This window comes from Alligator mississippiensis, chromosome 13, assembly GCF_030867095.1.
Source record: "Alligator mississippiensis isolate rAllMis1 chromosome 13, rAllMis1, whole genome shotgun sequence".
In the NCBI taxonomy this organism is placed as follows: domain Eukaryota; kingdom Metazoa; phylum Chordata; order Crocodylia; family Alligatoridae; genus Alligator; species Alligator mississippiensis.
Window position 1 is genome coordinate 58,522,853 of NC_081836.1, and position 7,164 is coordinate 58,530,016.

Genomic DNA, 7,164 nt, shown 5'->3' on the forward strand with positions numbered 1-7,164 from the left:
GTGGCATTGGAGAAACTGCAGTTTGGCAGCACAGCGATAGAGATGACAAGAACTCATTTCTGTTTCCTTTACAGATGAGCAACCTGCACACTTTGAGCAGTGGGTTTAAGATTGCACATCATAGTAACACGGGATAAGTGTCAGGCTTTATTTCTGGTACATTTTTATGGTAAGGCAATTTATAGTGGGATCCTGCTGTACAAGTAGGAGACTTTAAGGATAAATCAGTTCAAATTCTGCTTTGAAGAACCGGAACAATTGGACCAGTGTAAACAGTTTCCGAATTGCCGCACACACCTTCCTAAATGTTCTCATGTTTGAGTAGAGCGGTCACTTCACACCTAAGAAAACAGCAATTATGGTAGGATTCAGTAGAGCCTCCTGTAAAACTGGCCCTTCCTGTTGCCTTTATTCTAATATTTAGCGCGGTTTATAACGAGGCCGTTTGCAAATACAAGAGTTTAGCTGCTGCTTGTTCAGCAGCCGAGTACAGCAACCTCATTCAGGCTCAGTGAAGTAGGATGCTCACAACTGGAATTAGGGAAAAAAAGACTAGTATCAGCCGAGGCTCAGAATGATTAGCAAGTCCATCTAGAAATCGGGCGTTAGAAATCAGTTATTGCGCATCTCCAAAAAGGGGGAGCATGCTGCGGTTCTTCATAAACTTACACCGAGAAGGCTCTGCTTTTGTGACTGAGTTAAACTCTCCTTTGCTTTCAGAGCTGTGCAGCCTGCGGCAGGTTTGCTAGGGAAGTTTTCCCCGCGTTTGGAGCCTTCAGTAAGATCCGATACCTTCTTTTTCCAAATGTCTTGGGCTGACAGACTGAGATGCAGCTCGTGTCCAGTCCTGGCTGTAGGGAAGTGACTTACACGGCTATTCACCTGCTGCGTCTTCTGTCCACCAGCTTTCCAAAGGAAACGTGTGACGTGTTCATGCAGTTTCCAGGCACTCCCCACTGTGCTGTGAAGGGAAGTGCCTGAAGGCTGTTTCCTAGACTTGAGATCAACTTCACCTTTGCCACTCCAGAGAGCATAAGGTAGTACAGTTAGGAAGACGTTAACCTCCTGCAGCCAAGCGTACTGGCACCTGCCTTTCCTTCGGATTAAGCCAGCAAGGCCGAGAGAGGGACACTGGTGTGTAGGCAGCTCAGCGTCTCCACGTGCACTGCCCAGGTCGCTCCGGCTTCTCTTCATTTTCAAAGGAGGGTTACGTTCAGCATCTCGCTGGGTGTGATTCTGTCATCTCGTGAGACACACACATACCTGCTAGTACTAGAAGTTTGGTTTCCGATATGTAAACCAAGTAATCAAATGTTGACAAATGGCCAAATACTTTGGGAAAACCTCTTCCTAATGACTGATCGCTGAGGGTTTCAGGCCTTGGAAACTGCCCAATTAAGACTTCCAACCAAGGCGGTGTGGAAAGCTAGCTGAAGTAATTTTAAGCCATTAGTGACTTTTGTGATTCCTGAAGGGATGGGAAATGCCTCGGGGCTGATGAGGGGCAAACAGAGCCTGTCTTTACAAAAGGGAGGGGAAAGAAAGACCTTAGAGCCATGAGCTGGAAAGAATAGGAGCACCTACAAGATGAGATAACGATCATCGTTTACCGAGGACAAAGGCATCCTTGCTGCTAACTGGTTTATTGAATGAAAGAGAAGTAGGAAGCGGGATGTACCTAAGACTTGCCAAATAAGCCGTGTGGTGTTTGTCTTGTCAGACAAATAGGGTTTACTACCCTCAAAGTTGCGCGTCCAGCTGGTTAAAAAGAAAAGCATACATCCCGGAGTTACCAGGGGTTGGCTGTGAAACGAGGAGGACCTCTTCCACGGGACTCGCAAGGGTCAGTACCGGGCCACGTCCCTTCAGTGTTTTCCTTACCTGCCTGAGCGGTATGCTGTGAGTTTGCAGGTAGGTGCCAGGGACTGGGGAGGGGATGCAAATGCTTTGGAGGATAGGCCTGCAGTTCAGTCTTGATCAGTGATCTGAAATCCCCCCGATAAAATTCAATTAAAATGAGTGCAAAGTGGTCCGGTTAGGAGGGAAAGATCAAATGCACCGTTGCAAGGTGGGGGGTAACTGGCCAGGCAAGCAGTTTGTCAGAAAAGGATGGGGGGGTTCAGTGGGGCCAGTAACGGAGCGGCACTGCTAAAAGACCAGGCTTGTTCTGGGGTGCATTAACCAGAGTCTGTAAAACATGGCTGCAAATGCCCATTTTACTAGGCAGTGGTGTGGCCCCAATTGGGACACTGCGTGTCCTTGTGAGGAGGGCTATCGACATGCATTGGAAGGGGTACAGTAAGCGTGGTAAGAGCGTTAGAAACCATGGCCTAAGGAAGGCTTCAAAGAACTGAAGGTTAGTCCAGAAAAAGAGAGAGGATACAACTAAGGTCTTCCTGTATATGAAAGGGGGTTATGAAGAAGACACTTGTCATCTTTATAGTTAGTTAACGGTTGCACTTCCTATTTTCTCTGGGTACGGTGAGAAGTAGTGGACTTAATTTGCAGCAAGGTGAGATTTAGATTAGTTGTTAGGAAAAACCTGGTACCAGCGGCAGTTAAGCATTGGAGCAGGCCCCACGGACTTTGCAGCATCAGCTTTTTGGAAGTGGGCTGGATCTGCCGGGGCTGGTTTTGCTGTACTGGCTCGCAGCGGGTGGACTAGGCTGCCTTTTGGGGCTGCCTGCAGCTCTGCATTTCCAAGTCTTACATGATTATTTCACTGTCCAAATGATACGGTTGGTAGCGTAACGATCGGGATGTGCAGAATCCTGCCGATCGGTACAAACTGCCGGATAGTTTCTGCAGTGGGTAAAGAGAAGTGCTAGCGTCTCACGAGCGGCTGCCTGGTGTTTGCTGCTTATTCTCAAGTTCATAAAACCTTTATAGGCTGCTGCAAGACAAAACCCCCGACTGCTGCTCTCCTGTCGGACCCTCTGCTCCGTGCTCGCTGGAAAAGCAAACGGAGTCGGGAGGAGGCGAGTCGCCACAAAGGATGCAAGTGGCGCGAAATAAATCTTGACATTTTCACTGGGGAAGAGTCATCTGGCTAATCGGGGATTTGATGTACTCTGGGGCCCTTTGTTGTTTGTCACCATAATGGCCTGCTTGTAGTTAAAAGCATGTTGTATATTTTTACAGCATCTTTTATGGGTTTTCTTTCATGGAAAAGGCAGCATTTACCTCACTCGGTTTCTGGAGCGATCCACACTCCTTAGAAAAGACGTGGCCTACGGCTTGTTCCTCTCAACGTTGCCTTAGAGCAGGGGTTTTCGACCTGTGCTCCCTGGACCCCGGCGGTCCACAAACCATGTCTGAGGGGTCCGTGAGCGATGACTAGGATCAATCAAAAGGATGCGAATACCCACACTTACAACTCAAAGGGGTCCGTCCGCGCCTCCCTTACAAAATTTTTAGGGGTCCGCAAATTGAAAACTACCATCTTGGTTCAAGTCTTGTGCTATGTGAGGAGGTGGAAATGGCTCTGCATTTCTGTCCACACACGAAAGGTGCGAGAAGCAGCAGAATTCGCTACCAGATTATTTTAGTCTCTCGCTGGAGCGCGAGCCAGGGAGTAGCGTTTGGGGACATCGCTGCTGGGTCGCGTAGGAAGGATGGGCTTGGTACGAAACAGCCCTTCACAGGTTAGGCGTTCAAGTGGAAGACGAGCATTTAAGTGTTGCTGTCCCAACGATCCTTGTAGGCTCTGGGTTCACGGGGGAAATGCTCATATAAGATGACCAAACCGGGAGCTCCCCCAGGCCTGGGCCAGGCCTCAACACTGTCCTCAAGCGTTTCTAGCTGCAACCCTTGTCGGCTGGGCTCGGACTCGGCTCCTGCCTCTTTCCTTACACGCGGTTTTGGAAACCAGCTTCGGGGCTAACGACCACTTTGGCCCAGTGCCGGCTTCTCTGCATTTCCTCCACCCCTGCAGCATCTACCCCCAGCTGTATCTCTGGGAGTACGGCCCGTCTCTGCTCCCAACCCGCTCTCCCAGCCCTTGGTGCATGCTACAGGCGGGGCGACCCCCCCAAGCTCTTTCTGCTGTGACTTTGCATGTAGAAAGCCATGGAGGAAGGTCTCCACGGTGGGTGGGTTTTGCAATGGCAGATGGTAGCATATGCCGAGCTCGGGCTGTGCTGCAGTCTGTGGGGGCCTTCTGCGGGCCGGGCCCTGCCCCGAGCAGCTCGTGTGGTCCCTCCCGCGGGGCAGTACGGGGGTGCCGCCTGCAATGCAGAGGTCGGCATCGTGGGGCTGAACCGGAGTTGGTCGGGCATCCTTTACATGCTCCGGAGGGCTGACCTGACCCCCTGGGCAGCCATTAAATGCAATTGCCGTGTCAGTAAGTGTGAGCAAAGGCCTGTGTGACCAGTGGGAGAGGACAGAGCAGTCAGACCTCCCTTCCCCGGGCTACCTGCTTGTCAACAAAGAAATGAGCCACGATGGAAAGTTCAGGTCAAACTGAGTCCCCCCCACCGCCTTCCCGAACCTCTCCAGACTCGTCTTCCCATCTGCCCTGGAAGAGCCGCCCGCCCGGCCCTCGCCCAGCAGAAACAACCCCGCGAGCAGGTGCTTCAGGCAAAGCCTGCCTGCTGCGGTGCTTCTTGCTGCTTTCTCGGGCCGCTTGCGCTGTCATTTATTCAGAGCGATTCACTCAGTTGTTTGCTACGGGCGTGAGCAGCACCAAGGACGCCGCGGTACATTTGGCACCGTGATGTTGGTTCGTCTGTATGCTGGGAGCAGCGTGGGTCCGAGGCTGAGCCCGCTGCGCGAATAGACGAGGCGAATAGACCGTGGTGCTCTGTCCGCTGCCTTGCTTTTATAAAACGTGCGCAGGCGACCAGCCCCGAACCGGTGCAAACGCCCCAGGAACGATCCCCCGCGTCGGAGGGCGGTGGGGCTTCCTCAGAGTCCCAGCATGGAGCTGGCCCTTCATGAGCACCGTCTCACGGTCCACCTCGCCCTTTACCCATTCTCCAGGTAGGGAAACTGAGGCTCTGCAGAGGACACCTGAGTGACGGCATGGGCGGGTGTGAGGGCACAGCACAGGGCTGGGCTGCTTTATTTTTGACTCGGCCTCTGGCTTTGCTGCCTGGGAGCAGCCCGTCCCTTGGTGCGCGCAGCTCTCCATCCACTCCCGGGTCGATGACGAGGGCTGGCCACGGGCACCCCGCCTTCCCGAGCCCAAATCCAGGTGAGCTGAGACCAGTGGGGCTAAGCACCGGGGGGAGGAGGTCCCCTCGCCTGCTGGGGAGCAAGACTCGGGGCTCAGTTGCTGCAGAGGCCGAGGCTATAAGGGTGGAAAGGGACAGTTTGGCCCATCTGGTTCCTGGCAGAGGTTTCTTCCCTTCCCCCTTCTTCTGTTTAGGGCGCTTTCATACCGTCTGCACGCAAGGAGTGGCTGGCTCCACATCTTGTCCTTTTCTCCACCATTTGGGTGGGATGCCCTGACGCTGGAAATGGATGTGGCTGCACGGACGTCGCGGGGTGATGCTCAGCAAGGGACTTCAGCAAATTCAGGGTTTCACCTCGTAGCGGGCAGGCTACGTGCTCTCCGGGGCCGTAGCCCCGGGCAGTCGGGGCTTGCAGGCTGCCTAGGACGACTGGGCCAGCCGAGAAGGATAATTAGCGGGCACGCGGGAAACTAAAAGGGCTCCCAGGGAAGGGAGCTAGGGAGAGATCGAGACCAGAGCGAGATGGAAGCTGGAGCGGTACCAGGCCCGCGGTGGGAGGACCGAGCCAGGGAGCTCGCTCCGGGGAGGAGGAAAGACCGCGGTGCCGCGGGAGCAGCACGGAGCCGGAGCCAGAGCCTCGCTCTCGGGACCCGGGGAAGATCCTAGGCAGTGAGTTAACCCTTTATTTTTGGCGTTTGTGTTACTTTACTGATTTTGTGCTATTACATTCCCACGAGGAAAGCGTGCCAGGAAAATAACTGCTGAGTTTTAAGGACTGTTTGAGCTGAGCAACCCCTGACCCACTACACATCTACTGTCCCGGGCACCAGCAGAAGGGGAATTGCGCTTTGATGGCAGCTATGAGTCCGGCCTCATTTTCGCTCTGTTTCCAGTGAAATCTGCCCCCATGGAGTGACTGCTGCTGGCAGACGCTCGCTGCCCATGGGTGACAAGCTCAAAAGCCAGGTGTGTGCAGCCGGCTCGCACTTGTCCAGAAGGAAAAGCGCTCTGCGCCCTTCCCAAACCATTGCAATGGGCCGGCAGCGTTCACGTCTCGGCTCTGCATGAAACGCCGTACGTGCAATCTCCGAGAGCAGCCTGGCAAGGCTATTTAGGGGCTGACAGCTCGCGCGCTGTCCTGCAAAGAATTTGCAAAAAGAAAATAAGCCAAAAAATACCATTTGTCAAATTATTTTCTATAAGCTGCTTGTTCCACTCAATTTTCAGCCAATAATTATATTGGGGGGAGAAATTCTTGGGATTTTGTTTGCTTGCCTGCTTTGTAATTCTCCTTTGGAAAGAAAATCAGGAATCGTACAGCCAGGCTGAATTCTGCATTTATCCGATTGCGCAGGATGCATCCCTGAAAATGCCTTAAATAATATGAGGTCACTCTTTTCTTGTCTTTTCTTTTTTTTTTTTAATTCCAGTTGGGAAGATCATTAATTTTGTGTTTTCTTACAATTTACATTTCCACTCTGATGTGGCCAAGACTTTAAAAAATTTTATGGACTCGGATAAAATGTTGCATAGCTGGTGTTTTTAGATTTTTCAATTAAATTGCCCAGCAACTAAATTGATAAATTGTCTTAGATTACCATAAAAAACAATCAAGCAAATAATAATAATAAAAAAAAAACCCCACAGCCCCATTCCTGTGCTAGTCTCACAGGGATAAGGATATTTATGTCCTATGTATTTAATGTGTGTTCGCCTGGAACTTGGGTAAGGCTCCTGGTTGTAAATCTCTCTCGTTATTTATTGCGTCTTTCTGTTGTCCGGACCAAAAACCCCAATCAGTGTGCTCCAATTATTTGTAAATATAATCTGATAGGGAAGTATTTTCTGACGATAACGGCACTTCCTTATCACTCTCTTTACAGCGGGTTGTATCTGCAGCCTGCGCTGTGTAGCTGCAACCCAGACAGTATGCTCGTACTTCTGAAACGCGTATTTATCTGTGTCAGTCCTTTCTATCTAAAAAATTTAT